General features: G+C 36.6%; 1 long non-coding RNA gene across 8 annotated transcripts in view; it reads left to right on the forward strand.

Annotated features, from left to right (window-relative positions):
- LOC145676569 (uncharacterized) overlaps positions 1 to 26,787 on the forward strand; it is a 245,540-nt gene that overhangs the window by 32,311 nt on the left and 186,442 nt on the right. Inside the window, exon 1 of one of the 8 annotated variants that reach the window (XR_014129413.1) lies at positions 7,517 to 7,881. The exons of the other annotated variants lie outside the window; for them this stretch is intronic. This is a non-coding gene — a long non-coding RNA (uncharacterized LOC145676569). Of the gene's footprint in view, positions 1 to 7,516; positions 7,882 to 26,787 lie in introns of those variants that run through there. 8 annotated transcript variants of the gene reach the window in all.

Genomic DNA, 26,787 nt, shown 5'->3' on the forward strand with positions numbered 1-26,787 from the left:
GGGGGGGGGGGGATCTCTAATAATTTGTATGTAAGAGATACTGGCGACCATCATTTTTGGATTGGCGAGTGCGTCTGCGCCCTTCGGGATCACTGTCACCTACCATCACCTTCTCGTGTACGAAATTGGGAGCATGGTGGCTCAGTGGGAGATGACTAATGCGTTGGGTCCCTGGTTCCATCCTCGGCCAAGTAAGTGTGTGGTGGACAACATTTTGTCCGTGGGTTTTCTCGGAGTACTCCGTTCCCTCCCACATTCTCATTCCATCAATTCTTCCTTAATTCACTGGCCTTAATTATTGTCCCCCTTACCCTGAAGGACATAATTGTGAGACGTTAAACTCAAATATTTCATTTCATTTTCGTGTACGAAATGTGTGCCATATCGGTGAATTCCTCCTGGATGTACTATAAATAAGTAAAAAGCTTGCTTTGATAGGAGGTAGAAACATTAATGCGCATTTATCTTGCAGATGATAGGACTGGTGTTGTAAATTTAAATCTGAAATTAACATTGTCGGAGAAAATATTAGTGAAAGCTGTGGAAAGAACGCGAGACTAAAATAAATACCAAACACGAAGACAATTGTAATAAGAACAAAGAGTGCAGTGACAGCTATAGAATCAGAAGAAATGCATATAAGTCACTGAATGAAAGGTTACAAAAGGGACTAATGAAACGTTGAATATGATGCTGTATGGAATGTAAACTTCGACATTATGAAAATGCAACGAAAAACTAGGTTAAGAATAATGAAGGAACTTGGCTGTGCGAAACGAAGAGGTAGAGATGGAAATTAAAAATAATAGAGGAGAAACTAATGACTGTAGGTAATTCAAAAGAGGCTATTCGTGCAAAAGAAATTTTATTCTCAATGACGTGGTATAGGGCATGGTGGAAGGAAAAAAGGAAGAGAAGATAGATTACAATTAATAGCTAGTATTAAAGTGTATGATTCCTGTATTTACCAAAAGAATAGTTTGGTGAGTTTCTTAACATATTGATCCTTCTAAATTTGTGACAAGATACCTAGCAGTGGTAACAATAATTACGATGATTAATTAAACTAGTGGAAGTAATCATGGAAGCTCTTTAGCTGTTAGTAATTTAATTAGTTCTCCAATTGTCACATGATTTTGACAAATTTAACGTATTATCGGCACTTCTATACGCCATATTATTGTTATTGTTAAAGAAGGAAGAGTCTAGAAACGGGCGTTCTTTTCGGATGTAGTTTTCCGCAGAGAATATATTGCTCATAGTTCATTAAATATGTAGTTCAGAAGTAACTCTGTAACATAGGAAGATCTATGATTTCATGTACTGAGAGTGGTTTCATTTGATTTGAGTCTAGCGGCCCTTTCAGAAGCGAAGCTATATGAAACGTGGACCTACAGTTGAACGTGGGATCCGAAGCACCTGAGTTCTCTCCGGGAATCGAACTCGAATCTCCCACGCCAAAGGCGCGTACGCTAACCGCTTAGCCACGAGGGAGCTCTTTTAATGAGAGCGGGAGCATGAAGATTTAGACGGTGCAACGTATTTTTAGTTGCTTATTAGCACGCATTATGCACTTCTGTGATAGACCATAGTAAGTCTGGCCATGATAAGATGATTATTGGCATAGAGAAAAGACAGAAATGATTTATTCTGGATAAACTTTCGTATATGGATGCGATGCATTGTCAGCTTATTTATAATAAGGTATTAAATTACAGTGATTTGAACAGATGTAACTGACTGCGGCAATCAGAACTGTAACAATAAATAGGGGTACACAAATTCAGGATACATTGAAGAATGTTATTGCTGGTCTGATGGCATCCGTTTGTTGGTTGATGTGAATTAGCCTTATCTCGGAGGGGTACGAAAGAAAGAACAAAATGCAGTAGGTTACAATAGATATCTGCACGTGGTAACACACAAAATGGAGAGGTATATATAGAACGGTTATGAAAATGTGTATAGGTAACATGTAATATCAACGAAATCCAGATGTACCCATGGATGGGGTGGATTTCAGACATTTATAGCATCGTTAGATTTTGTTGACATTTCGCGTGACATTTGTTCTGCTTCCTCTCACACTAAGTTTGGTATTTTTCCCCTTTTAACCCTAGGTTTTCAATTTTGTTGTGAAATGCTACATAATGTTATGGAAAGTAACTCAATAAATATGTATTATAAATTATTGTAAGAAAATGGTCTTAATTCTGATTCTTATCTGGATTCGTGATCACAGAATCTTTAGTCATCACATTTTGCTAGTGAATAGATAAAAAATGGAGGACAAATCTATTCTAGGTAATTTGGTTCCATGTATTTAACTAGCTGTACTTTAGGAGATTATGTGAAATTAAAAAAAAAAAAAAAAGTCTTCTGGGCTGATGTGAATCACAAAATGAACACTCGTATTATGTTTCAAACATTAAACAAACAATTAAATTTGATGGGCACCACTGCTACGAATGACAGTTACGTTTTAAAAAATATTTTTTCCCAAATGAGTTGTTTCAGGAAGCAATCAAAAACAGAATAAAATATATTTATTATATTCTGTAAAAGAACTGTTATGGGTATTTTTTTAATAATTCAATCACAGAATACTACATCATAAATTTGAAACTATTGACAAACACGTAACTGGTATGTGCAGTTGATATCGAAATTTTGAATAAAGTGAATATAACAAAGCAGGTTAACGTATGTAGTATAAAAAGACAGACGGTGATAATTTATTGAATTGAAGTTCTAAGTCCCATTCTCAGCCCTGAGGCTATATATGTGTGGACCTAAAGCTTAGCGTTAAATCCGAACTACATCGGCATGCACCCGAGTCTCCAAACCATACAACTGTGAGGGATATGCTATGATAAAAATGACTTGCTATGATAAAAATGAGTTACGTGCGTAGTGGAAAGGTAGACGGTGATAGTGCTATTGAAACAAATGAGGGAAAGTATTTAAAATGAATCCGTTATATATGTAATTGCCAGATACATCATATTCGGTAAATCATTTTGCTCGCAAAGTTATTCTGCAAGAGACTAACTTCATGTACCGGGCTGGAGAGTTATTATTTTTAACTAATATTAACTATGTTCTTGTTGAGCTGTTATTAATGATTTTTTTATCCTAGTGCTCTTTATAAGATTGTTATCTTCGTACGTTCATCTGTTCATTACTCCACATAATAATTCTTGAATGAAAATGAGTTTCAGAGTTTTCTTGCAATAGACAGCTAGAGCGATTATCTCGACCGACTCACCGGTAAGGGTAACTGTAATGGTGGCTCCTCATATCCCATTCGTCTATAACTATGTTTCGCGTAACGTTAATTTGCAGCTCTCAAAACATTTAAAACTTAAGGCGTGCAATAAATACCTCTAATATTAATCTTTATTAGAAACGCGAGCCCATTTATTCATAAATGCACGTTTCTCGTGATCCTCTTTACAGTATTTACCAGAGTTTATTGCTGTAGATTTAGATTAAGTTAAGTAGCCTTTTGTGAATTTGTCTTTCAAGTACAATTTTTGAATTTTATTTTAGAAAATATCTACATAGACACATGTTTTAAATATTACCATAGTATAAAACATACAATGAATCAACCCAGGAACACATCAACCACACACGTAAAACATAATGGAGTGATGGGGCACCCCAGATATGTATTTTCATTGTTTTGTAGTTTTCTGAAATAAATGTAATATATAAATATAATAAATTAATGTAATGGCCTGAGAGAAAATACTTAGTGAATAAAATTAAGAAATCTCTTCGATTCTCATTGCGCAGAATGATTTGGTCTTTCTTTCTTTAGCTCTGGACCTTACGTAGCATCTACATTGACTCCGTGTAAGCACGTGTTCTCTTATGTCTTCTTTTATACCAAGACTGTCTCTGATCATCTTAGATAGGTCCAAAGGGAGGGGCATCAAAAGTCTGTCTTTCATGTGAGGCGTTGCAAGTTGCATTCTCAGTTCTCTCAAATAGTGTTGTTGTTGTGTAAAGGAAATTCCTTAGTTTGGTGATGAGCTTTTGTAGAGTATCATACTGTTCTCATCTACCTGATCCAATATTCCGTAGAAGATAATTTTCTTCTAAATCATTAATTTCATTTACATTTTCATCGTTATTATCGTTACTTGCATCCTCCTGTTCAAGACAGAGTTGTATCTGCTCATCGTCTACCGCCTTTCATGTAGAGGGTCTCGACTCGAGTCAGCCATATTTCAACATAAATATACCGTATCCAAAATAATAAAGACAAAATCTTAAAAAAAAAACTGGTACATTAACATACAGGCGGGGTGTGAAAGCACCCCAACGCGGAATACGACAGTACTGCACACACACACACACACACACGCGCGCACACTGCACGATGCTAAACACACTTCTATAGAACAAGCAGGAACTTTACTTTAAATACTAAGGAAGTCAGCACTACCGCTTCCATATCATTGCTTTACTTCTTTGAACACCTACTGGGGTGTAATAACACCCTACTATGTGTTTCCGGTTAAAAATAAATATTGATAATGAATTTAATCTTTAAAAAGTGATTGTGTATGAGTAGTCACTATTAATTTTGCGGAAATTACTTTTAAACTTGTCTACAGAGGTTGAACATTTGATCTAATTGGGGATATAATTCCACTGACAAGCAAGGGGCGCGATATCGAGACTCGAATTGCGCAGTAAGAGTTACATATACTGAAAGAGCATCAGGTACTTAGTAAGTTACCAAATTATTAGCTGCAGTCCGCCAGTAGGGAAAAAGTTATGGGACTGTAAAGCCCAGAGCCTGGCGTACGAAAACCACACAAAACTTAGCATTTGGCTTGTTCCTCTTTGTATTGACAAGAGATAATGAACTCTAACGAATTCCCATCACATAACATGATGTTTGACATAAGAAAATCTGTATGAGAAGAATTGTCAGTGTTGCCATCCATAGAAATTACAGTGTTGCCAGAATAAGAATACCTCGAAAAGCTTGGTTTGCAGCCAATGAAAGAGTGAACACAACTGTGTTCTGTGACATCATGTTTTCGTGGTACGCACGGAACTACGTTTTACATAATACGTTATTTAGTTTGTAAGAATCAAAGTAGTTATAATATACTTGTATTAATATTACAAGTATATTATAACTACTTTGTATATTATAACTACTACTATATTAAAGTAGAAACGCTTTCAAAGTCTTGACTGGTAGACCCATAGGAAAACGACCATTAGGAAGACCTAGGCGCAGATGGGAGGACAATATTAAGATGGATCTCACAGAGATAGGAATACAAAGTAGAAACTGGATGCAATTAGCTAAGGATAGAAGTCAGTGGAGAGCTTTTGTGAACGCGGCACTGAACCACCGGGTTCCATAGGCCATAGAGTTAGTTAGTTAGTTAGTTTTTGTATTAATATTACAGAATATTATTTAAACAGAAGTGCAAAAGCTACCAAGAGAACACTAGTATGAAGGTGCTTCGCAAAGTAGACCTCACGGTAAACCTGTGAAAATGTCATTCGGGTTCGAATCGGTTTGTTCGTTGGGCATTTATCGTGAGGCATACCGACAGACAGACTACACAAATGCCGAGCATCGCGAATCGTAAAACTCGGTCGCTGGCTATCGTCCGGTGTGCATATTGTACTAACTGTTTTTGTTTGAATCACTCGATACTTTGAGCTCTTCATATCAATTGTGTGGCTTAACGCTGTCATTTACATAGCTATCTCCCCTTCCCAAACAAATACCATTTGCTATTGCACACACAAACAGGTTATTCCTTCTGTTTGCCATAGTCTCTCATGTTCATTTTGCAGCCCTATAATTTTGCCCTACTGGCGGACTGCAGCTAATAACGTGGTCACTTTATGATTGGTGCTCTTTCAGAATATATTTTATAACCCGTAATGTGCAACGCAAGTCCCGATCACGTACTATTTGCTTGCAAGCTTTTCGAGGTATTATTCTGGCAACACTGTAATTTCTATGGTTGGCAACACCTGACAATTCTTCTCATACAGATTTTCTTATGTCAAACATCATGTTCTCTGATGGGAATACGTTAGAGTTCATTATATCTTGTCAGTACAAAGAGGAACAAGCCAAATTACTAAGTTTTGTGTGCTTTTCGTACGCCAGGCTCTGAACTTTACAGTCCCATAACTTTTTCCCTACTGGCGGACTGCAGCTAATAATTTGGTAACTTACTAAGTACCTGATGCTCTTTCAGTATATGTAACTCTTATTGCGAAATTCGAGTCTTGATATCGCGCCCCTTGCTTGTGAGTATAGCAGAAACCAGAAGTGATTTTGAGAAAAAAGAAATAAGAATCATGTTGCAGTATAGAAAGAATAATAATTTATCGAAATTTATTATTTAGCGAGTGTGTTGCGCCTTGAATAGTTGTTCTGGTGGTTATTACGTAAACTAAAGAGACCAAAATGTTGACATTCACTCATAACCCCTCAAACCAGCCCTTCCCTACTGTTGCTATTTAAATAACGTCCTTCTGTAAGACCTTTAAAGCTTTTATTTGACGTATAAAGAAAATTCAATAGATGGCACAGGATTCTTGATGTTTTACAGACTGCGTTTAGCAATTGCATCATAGGGATCCCGCCCATAGGGTAGGTATTTAAATGACGAGTGCACTTGGACTTCCGGCGTGAAGGGTTTATTAAATGTGTTTTAGTATCTACAGAATATAGGAGGGGATTATGTAGTAGCATGGGCGTCTCTGCCGGAGGGGACGAGGGGGACGCATCCCCCCAACATTTTGAAGAACAAAATATTCAATATTTTATAATAATTTAATCCATTTACTAACGACAGAATAACTTATATAAATAATAATAATAATAAATATATTTATTTGGAATATAATATTAAGGCTGTGAAAGGATATAACAGTTCTTTGTATACAGTAGGGGGTCCGTTAAGATAAACAGAAAGGTAACAAATGGAATCGAAGATAATAAACAGGTTGGGCTAGGGAGCACCATTTAAATCACTTTCCTTGATGTCCCCCTCCCCCAAATTTTACATGTCAGAGATGCCATTGTGTAGTAGGAATGGAGAATATGCTGGCTTAAACTTTTTTCTAATTCTATGAAATAAAGCAGTAACCCAGAAACAAAACGTAATATATATTTCAGGATGCGTGTACTCCCAAAATGCTTTCGTCTGTAAGAAATTACTGAATTTACAAGAAAAGAAGTTCTTACGTCAGCCTTGTTACAACTTCTCCATATTGAAATCGAAACTTTTTATTTTATTTTTCTTTCTCAAGTTTTACGATGCCAGTACGTGCTAAGAAGTCGTAAGAATGTTGTCCGTTCTATTCTTTCTCTTCGGAATTCAATAATCCCTAAGGCAACACCAACGAAAGGCTGTACCTAAGAATTACCACACCAATAGCGTACGTGAACTGAATATAACGTTCGGATTTAGCTTGTCTGAGACTCGTAAATTTCTAACACTAATAGTAATTTCAATTAGTGCACCACCTCCGTAAAATATTCATGTATTCTTATTGGGATATATTTTACATTACTTTTGTAGGTAGATATAATATTCCCAGAAATTCTAGAATATTTTGATAATTTCATAGAATTAATTTGTAGCTGAATATTTTTGTTAAACATTAGAAAATACTGAAATTTAATTAATTTTATGTGTTTTATTGCCACCTTTTGTGTTATCGAACACTATAAAATTACGAAGTTACATAAATAAATTTGCTGTTGCTTCCCAGAGAGAGAGAGAGGGAGAGAGAGAGCACGTTGAAGTAGATGATACTTTGTGAGCGCAGCGCATTTGACTTTATTTCTTTAAAGTAGCTTTGTCTTTACAACACTGGGTGAGAACTGAAAAATCTTGATGCTTTCGAGACCACAATTAAAGCAGGCAGGCGTACTACTATTGAGCCACATTAAAACCAGTTGAGCTTTTAGACCTTTTAGCTGAACAACATGGGCGCCCGAAGGGGAAGGTAGGGTTCACGAAATTATGTACGTAATATGGCAAACCACATATATTAAATACCAGACGCAATATAGCAACCATGGAGATGGCCCCCCTCTAGAAAATTTTCTTCGGGTGCCCCTGCTGAACAATAATACCTTGGCCAAAGGATCCCGGATAAAAATAAGCCCGGGTCTTCTGGAAAAGTGTAAGCAAACTGAGAATTAACTAAGGTATTACTTTCAGCATGCCTGTGTGCTCCTTCATAAGTTTTTTCCCCCCTGAGATTTTGTACTAATCTTGACGCTTTTAGGGGTTTTACAGGGAGTCGTAAGATAGCGAAGTATATTTGATTCTCGATGTCCTCCAAATCACTAGGAATAGCCAGTAATAAAGATAGTTTCAACTAAAATCCAACAATTGTATTGCTGAAGTTCGACAAGATGTGAATTTCGATACTAGTACTTAATAGCATGATCATTACATCGCCGGTTCAGTAATAGGAATCTGATCCAAATCTGCATTCAGATTCCGGCATTCCCAATTCCTAGCTGAATATTGACGTATACAACACAAATAGTATCAGTCCACTTTTGGAAATTATGGTGCTATACAATCAGGGGACATGCTTTACTAGATTCAATTTTATATTCTATGGTGAATGTGAGTGAATCTGTAAAACCCCTTAATGTATAAACGTGAACAAAAGCGAGTATTCTTTGTACAAAATCTTCGGATTGTGTGAGCCGATTTAAGTAGTTTGCTGTAAATTAAAGAAAATCATGTCCTCTTTAATCACAGAAGTATCTTCTCAAAGGTGACTTGACTTCTGAGTTATTGACAAAATATAACCGGATAGCCAACATTTTCCGAGAGAAGTAGTATATAAGCAAATGGGAATCGACACTTCCAGGATATATGTGCTCCTTCATGAGTTTGATTGCGATCCGTTGTGCTGGCAATTGGTTTGTCTCGTAGGATAATCAGGAGCGCATCAGGTTTGTGGTTCTGAATAAGTGTGCGAAAATGATAATGGTATGTATTCTACTACTTGAAATAGTTGCGAGCTCTCTCGTGGCTGTCGGTGTATGGTTAACATACATGTCTTTGGCGCGGGAAACCCGCTGTAAGTCCATCTTTTATATGACCTCGATGTTGACAGGGACGCTAAACTCGAATAATGTAAATTGAAATAGTTCATTTTCCATTTTGTTTAATCAGATCGTATCATTTCAATGCACCTTTCTGTATCTTGAGTTTAAATGACCTCTTCATGTTTGTATATTTAGTGGGGAAATGTAGATTTTCCAAAGCTGATCATTGTTACAAAGTTAACCGCTTATGATCCCTCACGTAGATATCAGCTACTAAGGAGGCAAAGATTGAAGACAGCTTACAAAAGTCTGAAATAAGTACTTGTAAGTAGAGAGAAAAAGTCTTCCTTTTTCGAACAAACTGCGTAAAGTAGTTTATGATTGCAACATGATATATAACTTTGTCTTAAGAGAATACCGCTTGCTACATTTCCTTTTCGTGAGTTCGATTTATATAATCTCGTTTCTTACAAACTCATGTTTTTTGGGGTGATGTGGCAAAGATATTTCATCTATGAAATACATGTTACACATTAGTTCTTCACAATGAAAATATAAATGGACACTTATAACCTTTTAAAAAAAAATCATTTTAAAAGTCTTCCTCAGTGCTCTTGTTTCACATGGTGACAAGTAGTGTTTCACACGAAACGACAAATGAAGTTGTTGTAGTTCGTAAATTTTGCAAGTCTCGTCTCTGTAAAGTTATGTACAAAATTTATGCCTTGAATTTTTTCTTAATTTCATCTCGAATTTACCAAAATTATTCCATGTTACGAGAGATTCACACAAAAGGTGTGATATAACATCATTTGGTGCCTTCCATTTCAATTCAGGCAAAAAAAAAAAAAATCACCATCTCAGATATTGTTGAAACTTTCTTTATAGCAACTAGACATGTTTTTAAGAGACCCATATTTTTGTTTTATCGAAAAAAAATTCCCGCCAAGTAATGGGCCATCAAAGACGGGGAGTACAATTTATGAATTGTGGAAGACATGGAAAATGGTCAACTTCGGAACCCCACCATTCAGCTATAGAGACAGGTAGAGTTATAATTCTTGTTGGGGTATGTACATAGGTATATAAATAAACTATATTTTATTATAGTTTGGTTTGCACATGCGCGTCTTTTTGTACATAAATTAACAAATGAATATCAGTTTATCTGAAAAGTCGAAGTTTGCGAATTTTTTTCCACACAGAAGCGATACAATTTTTTTTTTTTTTTTTTCGGAAAGCGGGTAACTAGCTCTTACCAACTGTGAAAACAGAATTTTAAAATTCGAACTGGAAGTGCTCGAAAAAAAATTCGCGAACTTCGACTTTTCAGATAAACTGACGTTTATTTGTTAATTTATGTACAAAAAGATGCGCTTGCGCAAACCAAACTATAATAAAATATAGTTTATTTATATACCTATGTACATACCACAACAAGAATTATAACTCTTGACCAGTCCAGTTGACCAGTCTTCTACAATTCATAAATTGTACTCCCCGTCTTTGATGGCCCATTACTTGGCGGGAAAATTTTTTTCGACAAAACAAAAAATATGAGTCTCTTAAAAACATGTCTAGTTGCTATAAAAAAAAAGTTTCAACAATATCTGAGATGGTGATGGTACAATTTTATTTATTTATTAATTTTTTGCCTGAGTTGAAATAAATGGAAGGCATCATTTAAATTATATTTATTATTTGAGTATATTATGCAGATTTGGCTGGTTTAAACCAGTTTTTTTAGAAAAAGGGAGTTTAAACAAACAAACAAAAAAAAAAAAAAAAAAAAAAAACGAAAAATTTTTAAAATCGTATGAACTTCATGATGATGTTTCCACATAACATACCATCTGCATTAGTTTTATCTCGTTTTCACCTTTTAATCAAGGCGTCCCATGTTTAATTCTCTGTCGAACCACAATCCTTCTTTGAAGTGTAAACCAAGTAGCGGTTCGGATGTCACTTTAAGCGAAAGTCTTCTTCTTACCTCGGTATTACGTACGGATGTTAAGTCTAAACACACGAAACGATACCAAATTGTATGCCCGAATGGGCCTGTTGTTTTATAAAGAAACCACGGTTGCATAAATATATTGATAGAAATTAGCAAAATTTATCGACTGCCTATGTAGCTTCCAACATTGGACTTTCAATTTTAATTTAATTGAATGATATCTACATACTATATTTGTAATTTGATACCTCATGCCAAGCAATAACGAGAATTTTCCGTTACTGCTTTGCATTTACACAGGATTTTCTCAATGGCTAAGGCGTGAGTTTTCTGATTTATATATAATTCTGTATAATGGTTTCATTTGTGCAACTGTTTATCATCTTGTCTTTCTGAAATGACTCTTGACAACTATATTAACAAGTATGTCAAGATCAGTACAACGTATTTTTATCAGGAGTCCTTCGTAAGTGAGTCGGCAGACTCATCGCATTTGTAGCCAATAGATCTAGTCCCGGTTTTGAGTCCAAATGGAGAATAATTTCTCTCGAATGTAAGCCGAGAAGCGGTTTGGATTCCGCTTTACGCTTATGTGACCTCTTCCAACACAATCTCGTTGCTGCATCATTAACACCAAGGCGAAACAAACTTATTTCTGTCCATTTGTAATATAAATACATAATGCATAACGTGTTAGCAAATTATTAAAAAAAAAAAAAAAAAAAAAAACTGGTTTAAACAGAAAAATCCGGTTTTAAACAGAATTTTTTTTCAATAAAAACCATGGTTTTAATGACTTGTATATTTAAACGCTGATAAATACTTTTCATTGTGTTCGTACAATCACTATCAATTTATAGTTCTTACATGTCAATAATATAACACTAAAAGAGCGTTTGAGATCTATGGCGTAAGTGAATTAGTGTTTCTCCCGTGACTCAAACAGGAGTCGATATGACAAGTACCTTTTTTTAAAAAATTCGAGACGTGATGAGACGGAAAATATGACAGTTCCCGTCTTGTGGGCAACACTAGTAACAAGTTAAATATTAATAATGAGAATTGGTAATGAGAATAATCACGTGATCCAGAAATAAGTTTGTAAGTACAAAAACAGTTCTTAATTATCAACTTTCATTTTTACGCTAATTACAGGGACAAGTTTTGAGTTCTTGATTTCACCCAAAACTTAAAATTGTGACAGTAAACATATTGCGAATACAGAGGATTTCCGTATTCCAATAACCTAAACTTTAGCCTAACCGGCATAACCGTAGGACTTAAAACTTAGATTCCGTTTCATTTTTGCAATAACCTAAAGTGTATACCTTCCTTGCGTATATTTGTATCAGTAACTTAAAGCGGGCGAACAAATTTGAGTGGAGTTTTCTGTTTCATACAGAAACGGCAATAAAAAGAACATGTATGAATGGATTTTGTATACTTTTATTTCCATGAAGAAAATGGGACTGAAAGACTGAAAGGCAGTTTCAGTTTCAGGTAATTCTTCTTGCGGTGGCTTTTTTTTATATACGTAATCACCTTCCAGGTACAGATTTTTGCTTCGTTTCTTCACACTTTGCAGACGTTAAGTCTTTATGACGTCGAAAGCAACGGTTCTACTTCCTGTGTGACGTGATCGTATCGTTAAATCACATATTTCGGAGAGGATTTTTAATCTTCGAGAGTGGGATGACATAGGGAGAGTAGGGTGGATGCGATAGTATTTCATGTGTGCTCAGTTGGCAATACAGCTACTACAGCTGCAACTTGAGGTGAATGAGCTAGTGATTTTCTGCAAAAGTCAGAGACGATTTTTGTGAACATAAAACGCTTTCTGCTTCACGGCATAATGCAGCGTTTCAAGATTTGTCACTTTGACCCTTCCTAAGAAGTCTGTGAGGATAACTTTGTTGCAGTCCCAAAAAATCGACGCCATCACCTTCATAGATAACCTTTTCACCCTAGCCCTCTTGGGGTATGGGATGGTGTGGTTCACTCTTCGCTTATCTCTTTGGTCCCTAGATGTTAAAAATAAACCCAGCAACGCTTGTCCATAGTTACCAGATGTTTAAAGAATCCTCTACATGTTGCTGTAACAATATCTGCCTCAGCGACGTGTCCCTCTCTGTGTTTGCTTCGGAAGGGGAACTAGTAAACGCGGAACCCAGCGTGCTAACAGTATAAACATGTACTATTCATCATGAATAATTTTCCAGACATTTCCATAAGTTAAGACCAGTCTCATTCATGGTGTGGATGGTTTTTCGTAGTATTTCAGAATGAGATGCCCCACTTCGTTTACTAAGACCACATCCTCTGTGAGTGAGGGCCGTCCATTTATTGGCTTGTCTCCCACGGATATGTGACCAGATTGAAAATTCTTTTTGCATTGTACAGTCCGAACCAAAAAACCTGCAACATGAGCATGTAAGTTTATTGTGAAATTACGCCTAAGAGCGCAGGGAATCAACATAACGTCTAAGTGGCACGAATCACGCCAGGAGAAACCTTGGCGTCCTCCCTGCACACTTATTTTGGAGCAAAAGACTTCGTCGTTTCACAATAAACTTACATGCTCATGTTGTAGGTTTTTTGCTGCGGACTGTACAACAGTATCATTATTATAGACAGTTTTTATCTCATCATAGATTTGGCAGGCGCCAACAGACATACAGATATTCTTTTTGCTCTATCTTCTGTAAGGACAAATGTTTGAGCTAACAAAATTCCATTCTGATACCTCAATACTGTCAGTGGAGAATTCAGCTTTATGATACCTCATGAAGGTGACCAGAACTTTTTTACTTTCACAAACGGGACGCATACGAATCGGCGACGGGGGGGGGGGGGTGACTTCCACATTGCATTTTGGGACTCAGCAGTGTTTTCAATTTACAAAATACACAAGTAAGAATGATAACACAACGTTTCATACTTAAGTAGTACCCAACAATACTTTTAACTACTTCAACACCCAGAATTCCCACTCAATTACCACTTGAACCACAGAACACTCAATTCTCATTTAAATATTCAGAAGTTCTAGGCAGGGCTGAACTTTCCCAATGCGTGTTGGTACGGAAGAGTGTAGAATTAGCATTGACTATTTATATTTTAAATAATAATTACGGGACACCTGGATCATGTTTGCCTAAAAGCGGGACATTTAGGCGTCCCGTTTGAGAATTAAAAAAACGGGACAACGGTTGAAAATAAGGGACTGTCCCGCCTAAAACGGGACGTCTGGTCACCTTGTACCTCATAGAGTTGGGAGTTATCCTCTTTTGTTTGCAACTGTGTCATACAACGAAAATGTCAAGTGAGGTGGAAATCTGCACTGAATTCGTGTTGCAATATTGTCCACGGATGTTTAGTTACGTTCAGGTCCGGAGAATAGGATTGAATGGGCCAAGGTATCAACTACTTCATTCCGATGCTCCTCAAACCACACTGCAACATTTTCAGCATGTGAATAGGTGTCCTGAAATATGGTGTATTGCCCGGAAAAAAACATCTGGAGCGTGGGATCCACATGGTTCCCTACAATTGCTACATCCTTACGGACAGTAATGCCACCTATAAGTGTCAGCATATGACCCACTAGAAGCCAGGATATTGCGCCTCACAGCATTACAGAGCCACCACCATGTTTCACGCTTGGGCAGAGACATTGCGGATCATAATCTTCTTTGGGAGTCTGCCGCACACGAACACGGTCCGTGATGTAAAATAAGAGGAACATTTACTCATTCGACCATTTCACACGTTTTCAGTCATTGGCAGTCTATGTTGTATGCCCACGGTACGATTGGTGTTGTGCTAAACCATGGCGGCCTCTTAGTGATTTCGCTTGGGCAATCCCGTATGTCCATGTCATACAACTTGTGGTGGATTATGATTGTTGACTCAGGTTGTAGAAAGTGGTGCTTGAGTTCCTCTGTCACTTGCGCCACAGTCGGGCGATGGTTCTGAGTGACAATCCGCTTTGATGCTCTGGAGCCCTGATACTGAGAGTGTTTTTTCGACTACTGTTTCTTTTCGCCGAAGTGGTTTTACCGTTTCGCGACAGACGTACCACTTTTGTCATGCTCAAGCCACATAACCAAGCGCCAACAATTCGTTCTCTTTGGAACTGAGAGAGGTCGTCACTGTCAGCTCAGTTCACCGCACACTGCTGTTATACTTCCTCTTACGTTCCGAAGTATGCCTAACATACCATTATCAACAGTCCAGCTTTGCGGTCGCCTCCTATTCGTTGCCAACCCGGATATTGATGTGTTTGAGAATGTTCCAGATGTTTTCATTAAATTGTTAAGTATCTGTACGTATTCCACAATAATGAATTAAGTTGTATAGACTTCTTCGCTGAGTCACAATAACTTGTAAAACAGTCAATGAAAAGGATTTTAAATTCAAAAGAAATTTATACTGGAGCTAACTGAATCAACATTGACGACTCCAGCTTTAATTTCTTCGAAAAGGTTGAGCAGGTAAACGGAATGTCTGAAAAACTGGGCAGTAAATTATTGTACTCAAAAGGATAGTTTTATATGGTTTGATTTACATTGCAACATGCCTGGGGTGGCAGCGATCACCCCCCTTTGTTCGTTCTCTGCCATCGTCACTGATTCTTAACTTTTAAATAATCTAGGACATTGTAAACGTTGAGTTGGATTGGATTTGAGTTTAGCGATCCGTTTAGCAGCGAGGCTATATAACTTAGCATAGGATCCAAACCACATGAGCTTCCGCCAGGAATCGAACCCGGGTCTTCCACGCTATCCACATACCCACGAGAGAGTTTTGGCATTGCAAACGTATTAGGACATACACAATGGAAGGACATCGCGAAGGAAACGCGGTAAGGGTAACAAGAGAAAAAGATAGGAAACATTGTAGTAGAAAAGCAAAAATGTCATAGTAAATAAGTTTAGTAGAAATTATGTAAACGTATCAAGGATAAATTCTCCAATAAAAATGGAGAACAAATATGTTAGGAAAAGTGATGTATTGTTCATATAGTACAATACATTCTTAATAATTACACTTACAGAAGCTGCGAACTCCCATTCAACATACATGCGTTCAATATTTTTTATAAACAAACACTGACACTCTGTCCAAACCGTATGTGTTGGTTTTCTCGGGGTTCTCCCATTTCCTCCCACTTTCTTCATTCCACCATTTCATTCATTTCTAATAATCACCGTCTCTAGCCTAACCGACATAACCGTGGAACGTAAAACTCACAGATTTCATTTCACTGATATTCTGTCAAACGCTGATAAGATATTTCCATCTGAATGACAGTTCTTCCTCCGAGAGTTTATTCTGTACTAGGGAAAAGTAGATCAGTAAAACATTGTATACCTCCTTCTTTCGAATTCTAAGAATATTAACAACGCACTGACTTTACTCGCTGACGTTTACAAATTGTACTTTATTGTTGTTTATTTTTCTCATTCATTTTTTGATAAAATGCCCCAAGAATTCTCCGGTTTCTTTGGAGGGGTCACCTTTGCTTCTCCCCTTCACCACATCCAATCCACACCTTTGCTCCTCCCTTGTGCACTAATGGAATCAATGACTAAGAAAAATGGATATATCATTTTACCCAACCGACTCAGCATTTTGTTCTCGAGTTATGGCTGTTGCACTTTTCTGACAAATTTTCGGCGCCGAAAGGTTTAGACACGGTGCCTCGTCCGAAACGTTGTCGGTGTTGTTTAGAAACACGCTGTATATCGTACGAGTTTAATCGGATCATCAGATCTGGGATCAAACTTTTGCATGGTGATAGACAACCTGCTATACAAGCGTATACAATATTGTGGCAGGTTTTTGGTTCCTGATGAAATTGTGAGTCACATTTTCGAAAACAAAAAACATACACTGAACTCATCTTATCTGAAGCAAACTTGGCGTGGGTAGACTTTGATCTTCTGTACAAACATACGAAATATCATATTGTACAGGCGTTGGTTCCCAAGTTATGGGCCTCAAATGTTGGATATGAACTTCCTGAAATTTTCGATAAAAAAAGAAAGAAAGAAAGAAAGAAATCAGTGAAAGACTATTTTCTCCCCGTAGTTGGTAAACTTCTCCAAACTCAAGAGTTCCACTACTCTTTCCTACTTCATCATTTCTCGAATTATTTAGTAATTATTCATTTATAATTGGCCTCATTTATGATAACACAATCATGTGACGCTAAACTTTCATTTTATTGAGAATGTTATGTGCTGAGTTTGAGTGTAATACTTAGTCCCATTGTAAGCCTTGAAAAGTCACTGTTGCTTATCATTGAAAATAAATCAATCAATAAATAAAAATAAATATTGACAGTTCTAGAAAAGTGTTACTATATGTGAACTTTCAGCAGCATTTGATTAGGATCAAGAAAATCATCTCTCTGTCTATATGAAACCGTTTTCAATTTATACGGGAAATGATGATTTATAAGAAGAAAACTCAGTTTAATTCTGATTTTCACCAACTCTGCGTGACTATTTTCGCTACAAGCTGTATAGCATTCCAAACTCTGAATATTTTTAAAGTTAGATATTGGATACTTGTCTATCTGTAAATAAAAGTTTAAAAAATAGAAATAAAATTATATGTTGACAGATTTTTCTTAAAAAATGAGTACAATTATATAAAGTTATTTCTAAAAGAAAAAGTTAGTTCTAATTTTTAAGTAAGGAGGTAATTTATCACATTTTAAGGTATTGTATTTTTCGAGTTGAGAGGATAGTTTTCCCTTACATAAGAACAGTAAAAGATTTTCTTCTTTTTATTACTATTACTGTTATTATGCGACTTAACTGTAATGTCTTGAAATATTTTTTGTGACAATTGAGCATATAATCGCATTTCGTAATTCGAGAGTAGCAAAATTCCCAGGAGCTGCAACCTGGTTGTCGAAGAATAACCCTTTTGAAAACACGGTTTTCTGCTCGATCAGTGAGAAGTCTTTTGTTCGATAGGGAAAATGAGAATGATCTTGATTTCAAGTCTCCCAGCCGGTTTCGAAGTTCGATCGATGCAAGTTTTCCAGCTCCTACACCAGAGGACTCGCTGTGCACCAATCAATGTTAGCAAGCAAACCAGCTGGGATGATGACAGTAGCTGGGTTACAGCTTTTGTTCCCGTAAGCAAATGTCAAAGTATATATACTCCATACTTTAGAATTCAATGTGTTTTCAGAAAAGCGCATTGGTCATGGGGAATTCACATTAGTTCTACCGTGTGAGTTAGTTCGCGTTTTATTCTTAGTACAGACAAGCAAATCGCAAGGAGATGCTGACGGGCAAGATTTATGTAACACGAGAGTGAAGTGTGCTTGTTTGGAAAGGCAAATAGCACAAGGCAATTAAAGGCTTAATTAACCAGATTTCAAGAGCGCACCGGGAAAGATCTCTTTCTAAAGATCTACGTAACTAATATATATATATATATATATATATATATATATATGAGAAAGAAAGTTCGTCTTTTGGATGTATTTTAACAGCCATACTTCATCAAGAAATGTAATTTTATTCATTTCAAACTGCACCTGTTTCACTCATAAGGTGGAATAACTTAATGCAACTACAACCCACTAAGGACTCACTTTTGGCAGACGTTTTATTGGTTTAATGATGTCAACATAAAAATTATATTTCTAGTCAGTTATTTCCATATTCTTGATAGATTTGCTTATTATATAACTCTTTTAAAATATTTTTTGTTCAGATAGGGCATTTAATTTTGTATGTACTTTATTTTCGCTGTACTGCAAGGTGTATTTTACGTTTACGGGTAGTTGTGTACGCAAATTTCCGTTCATCTGGTCACTAGCAACAGTGTGCATTCTTCTATTTATCCCTTTAACAGTAACTTCGAAACGAGTAAACCACATAGAGTATATTTTTCTTCGATAAACGATGACGTAGTTCTCCGTAAGTCATAGAAAAGTAGAACAATTTAAACCAGCGTTTCCCAACCGGTGTGCCGCGGCACACTGGTGTGCCGTGAATGGGCCGTTGGTGTGCCGCGAGTAAATCGAAACAAAATTATTAGTTCTATAGCAATTAAATTGTAAGACATAGGGGGAAAATGTATATTTGTATTTCACATTACTATGAACCTTTAATATGAATCTACAATTTTAAGTTTCATACCGCGTTACTTTTCTGTACATTTTTAATATTGAAAAAAGTATTTGTTATCATTGTTATGACCAATATTCCTTCTTTATTGTTGGAGACTATTTCGTAACTTGAAATTTTAAAATATTCAATCCTTTTGACAAAACAAACATGCATACGAATTACCTACATTTGTGTTTTAAAAGTAAAAGAGATTTGTTTGTTCGTTCGTTATTTTCCTTCTTAGTGAAAGGTTAGATACAGTTTTCGAAAAAAAAAAGTGTATTTAAAAAAAACTAAGTCCAATATTTCATTGCATTTTTTAAATTATTTTTTAAAATTAGAATGAAAAATAAACATAATGATTTACCACGGTGGAAAACCAGTGATCGAGCTTTCTACTCTGTGAGGAGATCAGTAATAACAGAAAAAGACCACGGTATTTTATATTTACATATAATAAAATCTATTAGTGTGCCGCGAGAATTCAAGTTACACCCGTAGTGTGCCGCAAGTTGAAAAAGGTTGGGAAACGCTGATTTAAACGAAATCTAAACTTCGTTGTTTACAACTCTTGAGATCCAAGACCTACTAGATTTTGACACCGATGCTCGTTTTCCTGATTGGGTCGTAAAGTGACCTATTTGTTCTGAAGTTGATAGTAGGAGATAATAGTAAAAGTAGGGATTGTTACGCCTTTTTGTTGGCGACTGTACCAGCTAAAGAAAGTGATTATATATACACACACGTAAGCGTTTTTTAAACCGGTATCACATAGGTATAGATTAGGGATGGCCGATTCCGGAATTTTTACTTTCCGTAATCCGGAAAGTAAAATCGGAAAATTCCGGAATTCGGAAAAATTCCGGATTTCGGAAAAACATCCGAAATTCGGAAAAATTCCGGAATTCGGAAAAATTCCGGAATTCAAAAAATTCCGGAATTCGGAAAAAATCCGGAATTCAGAAAAAATCCGGAATTCGGAAAAATTCCGGATTTCTGAAAAATTCCAGATTTCGGAAAAAATCCGGAATTCGGAAAAATTCCGGATTTCGGAAAAAAATCCGTAATTCAGAAAAATTCCGGGATTCGGAAAAATTCCGGATTTCGGAAAAAATCCGGATTTCGAAAAAAAATCCGGATTTCGGAAAAATTCCGGAATTCGGAAAAAATCCGGAATTCGGAAAAATTATTTTTTCTTTTTGTAATCCTAAGAATTTTGTTCAAATGCAAACGAACAAATTTCCTTTTTGTAATTCTAAGAATGTATGATGCAAGTTAAGCTGAAACTTACATCCTAAAGTATACACTACTCAATCTTCCCATGGTTAATGAGATGTAGTCCAAAAGTACGATGTACTCCTAATATTTATTTTTTGTTTTACTGTGATATTGTCCAGAGGTAAGACATATATCACACTGAGATAAACAACTTGACATAATGAAGATGCTATCATACGTAGAAACGATTTTTTATGAAGTTAAAATATGCGTCGCTTGTTGCCAGTGTGATGCAATTGATAACTTTTATGCTGGAATAGTATTATTATTATTATTATTATTATTATTATTATTATTATTATTATTATTATTAATCGTTTATGTACTATAAAAGAAAAATATGAACCGTTAAGCAGTAGATTTTATCTGTTGTTTTTTTATATCTTCTAACAGTAATAACAAATTGCTTGTAAATACGCAATGATTATCAAGGACAATGGCATATTAATGTAAGGACTACTCTGCAGACTAGCAATAAACAATAGTCCCCCCCAAAAAAAGTAACTAACTTGGGCACGTCAGAATGTTCGCGAGAATATAGGGACGCATTGAGACTAGCAAAAAACGTGGTGTTATTATTACTCAAAGGGCCGTACGATGGAGGCATTAACGTTAATGTTAATGGCACCAATTGAGCACTTACTTGCTCTAACGGCCTCATTTTTGAGATGATTCTTAGAAGTGGGCGTGTTGGCATGCAGTTGGAGTACTAACGATTTGCGTCACTATCGAACACTAACGTAGCACTAGCGACGTTTAAAGTCGAAATTGGAGTCTGACATAAGTGGCTTGTCAACTTCACGGACATTATATTTTCCTTGAATGCGAGAATTTTGCGCCCGGGAAATTTGCGCCCTACCACAAAAATAGGAAAAAATGTACCGGCTATATATTTGCACTGGGATGTTAGCGCCCTACAATTCAACTTATTATTGTATTGTGTAAAATAACTTCCACTCGCACTTGAACTAGGCTTGCCTCTCATCGTCTCAGTGAGTTACTCCATCCGTTATAATATTCCGAACAAATGAAAAAAATACAATTTTATTTCACTAAAGGGCAATCCATACAAATACAATTTTTCATTATACTACAAAATTTACAATAAACGTATAAATGACTGATATATAATTATTTATTAATATAATCAAAGAGTATAATTTAATCTACAAAAGGTTGTTTGGCTCTACCCAGATATCTCTGTTCACAATCCTTGCGAGTTGTTTGGCTTTTCAGGACACAAAATATAGAAAAGAAAATGTAAAGTGAATGTAAAATCAGTTCAGTAATATTATCAAGAAAACTATGTACAGTGTGTTTACTTGCTGGAATTACACTTCAAACACACAATTGCGTTCAGTCGTTCTTTCAGGAAAAATGTTCCGGGGGGCACATTTAGTATTCCGGAGGGGGGTCACTGCTGGTACTATTCTATTTATTATTACATTATAGACGTATTATTTTGGTCTCCTCCGAGGGGGCACTCTGAGAGCTCTGGGGAGGCCAGTGTTCCCCCAAAATCATCTCTGGAAGAAGCAGTGATTGCGTTGATCCGTTGTGTTCTTTTGGCTTATATTGAAGTTTATTCTCCCCTTATATAGCCACAATGAAAATAAATCACAAATGGCATGGTTGTGGGAGGAGGATTGTTTATGCTGTAATGTCAGCCCCTCCGAGCAAATGCGTAAGCTCCAATGGGTTCTTTTATTTCGCAGGGCTCAAACTTCCCGGTGGAGGTACATCGCAGGTGCAATTTTCCCTGTTCTTGAGGTAGGGCGCAAATTTCCCAGACGCAAAATTCTCGACACCGTTCGAATGACCTCGGAAGACGATATCTTTTTCAATACTTTTTTTTTTTATATTCTTTTACTCGAGATTTCTTCATAGCTTCTTATTAAAATACTTACTAATATATCCTCATTTTATTGTCCTAACCAATCAATATGGGTATGTTGTCAGTAAAATATTTAGATTGATCGAGCCTCTGGTGTGTAACCACAGTATTTCATATCATGCCCCCATTAGAAATCTTGGCTAAACGAACCAATATATGTTGCCAATAAAATAGTTTAGAATGATTGAGCCCCTGGTAAATAACCACAGTATTTCGTGACAACCCCCCCCCCCTTCCTATTACCATATTCTAGCTACGTGCCTGACTCAGCTAATTCTCTACATTCTTTACCAAGCACACATTTTCTAAAGCGGAAAATTCTCTCTAAATACCTAAGCTCATTATTTTCAGCAGATGCACAAACTGGGTAACATTCTTCTACATGAATGTTATATATGTCGATTACTGGAAACCGCTTCTCGCTATCTATTACCATATTTACTATATAATGATTAACGTTAAAACCGGAAATGGTTGATTTGTACCGCTTCCGGTTTGAATATTACATTCATCAGGGAACTCGATTCTTAACTATTGACTCTGTACATCATGGCCAAAATTGATTGGTAATCCATCAAGTAGTTCTTGAGACTGTTTGTTTCACTGACGGACAGAATGAATATATGGCTATAGAGTTTTGATAAACTAAATTCGTTAATGAGTGATGATGGAACAAATATAAGAAAGGGAACCAAGAGTACCACCGGGAAAATTTTCGAACACAAAATTAGCCATCGAAAACCCACATGTCCTGGGTTAGAATACCATAGATGAAAACTCTACCACTGAGTCATCAATCACCCGCTTATTAGTTTTGTTAATTATTATATTAATATAAATTAATGAATGCCTGCTTATGTTAATTATTGAACAATTACATTGTATACTTCGTAAAGTCAAAAATTATAAATTTGTATTTACTGTACATACAGTGAGCGCAGAGTGTCCGTACACCTATGCTATTGAAACGAGAATGCCTGCGAAAAAGAAACAGAAAATTTAAGAAGTGTAATAACACACACAATATGAATAATGAAAACTAAGCTTTATGAATATATCAATAAAGAACCACAAAGACAAGTTTAATGGTCAGAAAGTAAATGAATTCCGTAGAAAATGTATAGAGTAGGCGCAAAAAGTGATCGTACACCTGACGTACGAGTACGAAACAAAGATTCCACAACTGGGGTTCACTAGTATTCACCTGAGTATACACCTCTGTATAGCATGACGAGTAACAGAATGAGTTTAGTTGTGAATAGGAGTGAAAAAACTGCACGATGAGCTGTCGAAATGGGAAGCAACCGAACAGAAACAAATGAGGAGACAAGAAAAGTAATTATTAAAGTGCATAAGAAGGGTAAGTCTTTGAGAAAGATAGCAAACCTCAGGGGCAGATCCAGAGGGGGGCGATCGGGGCCATCGCCCCCCCAGAAGAGGAAACTTTCTTATTTTATATATAAACAAACCCATCCATAACAAGTTTGGAGCTCTTAAAAGTAGCAGTATTACTGCCGACCGCCCCTTCCCCAGAAGTCCGTCCTGGATCCGCCCCTGTATAGAGTAGCCACAATCGAGTATTTTCCGCTGTATGTTTGGAGTCGTTGTCTTGCTGAACAATAAATTGTTTTCAAGAATTATCTTCTGCGCACTAGTATGGAGATATTCCTTTAATATGTTAATATACACTTTGTGGATCATCACTCCATCGATAAGGTGGAGACGACCCACTCCTGAGGCACTCATACAACCCCAGACGAGCACGGACCCTCCTCCGTGTCTTACTTTAGGGACGAGATTTTGAGGATTAATCTCTGTATTCACCTTGCGCCATACCATACGCCTCCCATTGGACTCGATAAAATTAAATTTACTTTCGTCCGAAAATATGACCCTATTCCAGAAAGAAGCCTGATCCCTTATCTTTATACTCTTTTTCAAACTTAGTCTCTTTATACGATTTGTCTTGTTCACCCAGAACATTTTCCTGGCTATCCGACCACGATACCCTGCAAATATTCCGCACTGTACTGTCTGATACTTTAACACCGCGTGTTTCCAGATCCGTTGCCAATTGCACAGCACTACTTTTTGGAACCTTTTTTCTTTCCCTAATAATGTAACGTTTAACTTGTTCACTCAACACTCTTGGTCTTCCAGTTCTTTTTTTTTATTATTATTTTTTATTATTATTATTATTTTTATTATTATTATTATTATTATTTTTTTTTTGTGGTTTCGCACAGTGATAGAAACATTATACATCGCAATTATCGTTTGTACTGTTGAACGAGGCCTGTCTCCAAGGTTTGCCAGGGGCGGACTTCTGGGTGGGGGGGGCGGTCGGCGGTAATACTGCTACTTTTAAGAGCTCCAAACTTGTTATGGATGGGTTTATTTATATATAAAATAAGAAAGTTTCCTCTTGTGGGGGGCGATCGCCCCGATCGCCCCCCTCTGGATCCGCCCCTGACTCTATAATACCTTGAAACGGCTTCGCACACCTCCCCAATCCCCAGACATGAACCCCATATAACATCTATGATCTGTTCTGGAGACAAGAATCAGAAGGCACAGCTTCTCTACTAAAGAAGGCCTAAGAAAAGCTATTCAAGAAGAATGGGACATAATCAGTCCCGAAGCTACAGAACTACGAACTACTACAGGTGAAATCAATGCCACGAAGACTACAGACAATCATTAACGCACAGGGTAATCCCACAAAATATTAAATAACGTAGTATACTTTATAAACATTAATTCAAGCATAAGTGTACGGTGACTTTTTGCGTTTACAAAAAAGGAATTCTCTCTTTTCTTCTGAACAAAACAGTGATTGTCTTTGTTTGGCCTTTCTTTTGTATATAGAAATAAAATGTATGAATGTGTAGTCTTAATTCTGGTTATATATATATTTTCCACCTCCCGTTCTCATGCTAGCTGTTTTCAATATAAAGTATGCACGGTGTACGAACACTTTCTGCGCTCACTGTAGGTATGTTGACAATAAGCGAATGTTATTAGAATATTTGTTGAGATTTCTTCTCCTTCACTGCCTTTCGCCTGGTTAAAAAAGTAGTTTGCAGTGCTTTAGAGCAGCTGCAGGTGTGAACGCGATAATGTTTGAGACATACCGGCGACTTTTTTGTGTGTGAAAATAAGACCTTTCTCATAAAGCAGTAAATAACTGCAGTAGCAATTGTCTACGTAAGTGATAAAGACATATCCAACTACAAGAAACTAATACAGTATATATATTCATTATTAGGGTTAGGATCTTGATGATTTTGCATCTTTTTTCTGGATTAGTATAAACATTGCTCGTCGTGTTATAAATCCTGTTTTATTAAAAAGAAGTAATTTAAGACAAACTTGTTTTTGCATTTTTTGCATTTTTTGCCCATTTCTGTGTATAAGTGCATTTTTTAAAGTTTTTGGGCATTTTACGTGCATGTTTAGTATTTATTCTTACTTTTAACCGCATAATTCTCATTTTTCTTATAAAAACAATAAACTGAAGCAGAATGCTTCCGCCTACACGATTCTAGTTCGAAGATTCGTTGGAGCAGGCGTGGCCAATGTCCGCAGACTGCAGTTTCTGGCGATTAGTCACATGAAGCCAAGGAGCGAGAGTTCAGTGACCGTTGCATTCACTGTTATGGTGAGCTCTTGGTAGACGCCTAATTCTGCAGAGTATCTGGTTAAAATGCCGAAGATAAAAGAGAATAGTGCTTCCAAGCTTAAACGATTTGTGAGTGAATTTGGAGCTGAAAAAGTATTTACAACAGATGTAAGTGTTCTGTACTGCAAGGTGTGTGATACGGCTGTTTCAGCCGAAAGAAAATTTACCGTTGAACAGCATGTTTCAAGGGACAAACACACACGGGGACTTACGTTACGTGCGAAACGAGAGGCAAACGCCGCGCAACAACTTCTCCCGCAGTGTGGTACATCCAAAAATCGTTCTGTTTTTTCGAAGATTTGTGTGAAGCATTTATTTGTGCTGACATTCCGTTCAATAAAGTGGACAACGTGACATTGCGTGCCTTTTTGGAAAAATACACTTGTAAACCCCTCCCGATTCTTCGACATTAAAGAATTACGTGAACAAACTTTACGAAAAAACCATGCAGTGCATTAGACAAGAAATGGCTGGAAAGAAAATATGGGTGTCCATGGATGAAACTTGTGATTCGGAGGGACGAAATGTAGTAAATGTTGTTGGAGTGATGCATGAGGGTGGGCCGGGTAAAACATTTTTGAATTGCGAAGTTCTGGAAAAGGTCAATTATTCCACGATCAGTAATTTATTTGATAAGTCAATGCATCTCTTATGGCCTAATGGCGTCCTTCACGAAAACGTGCTGCTCTTTGTAACCGATTCTGCACCGTATATGGTAAAAGCAGCGAACTCACTTCAGGCGCTATATTCGAAAATGAT

Source organism: Thermobia domestica, chromosome 2, assembly GCF_964235325.1.
Source record: "Thermobia domestica chromosome 2, izTheDome1.hap1.1, whole genome shotgun sequence".
NCBI classification, from domain to species: domain Eukaryota; kingdom Metazoa; phylum Arthropoda; class Insecta; order Zygentoma; family Lepismatidae; genus Thermobia; species Thermobia domestica.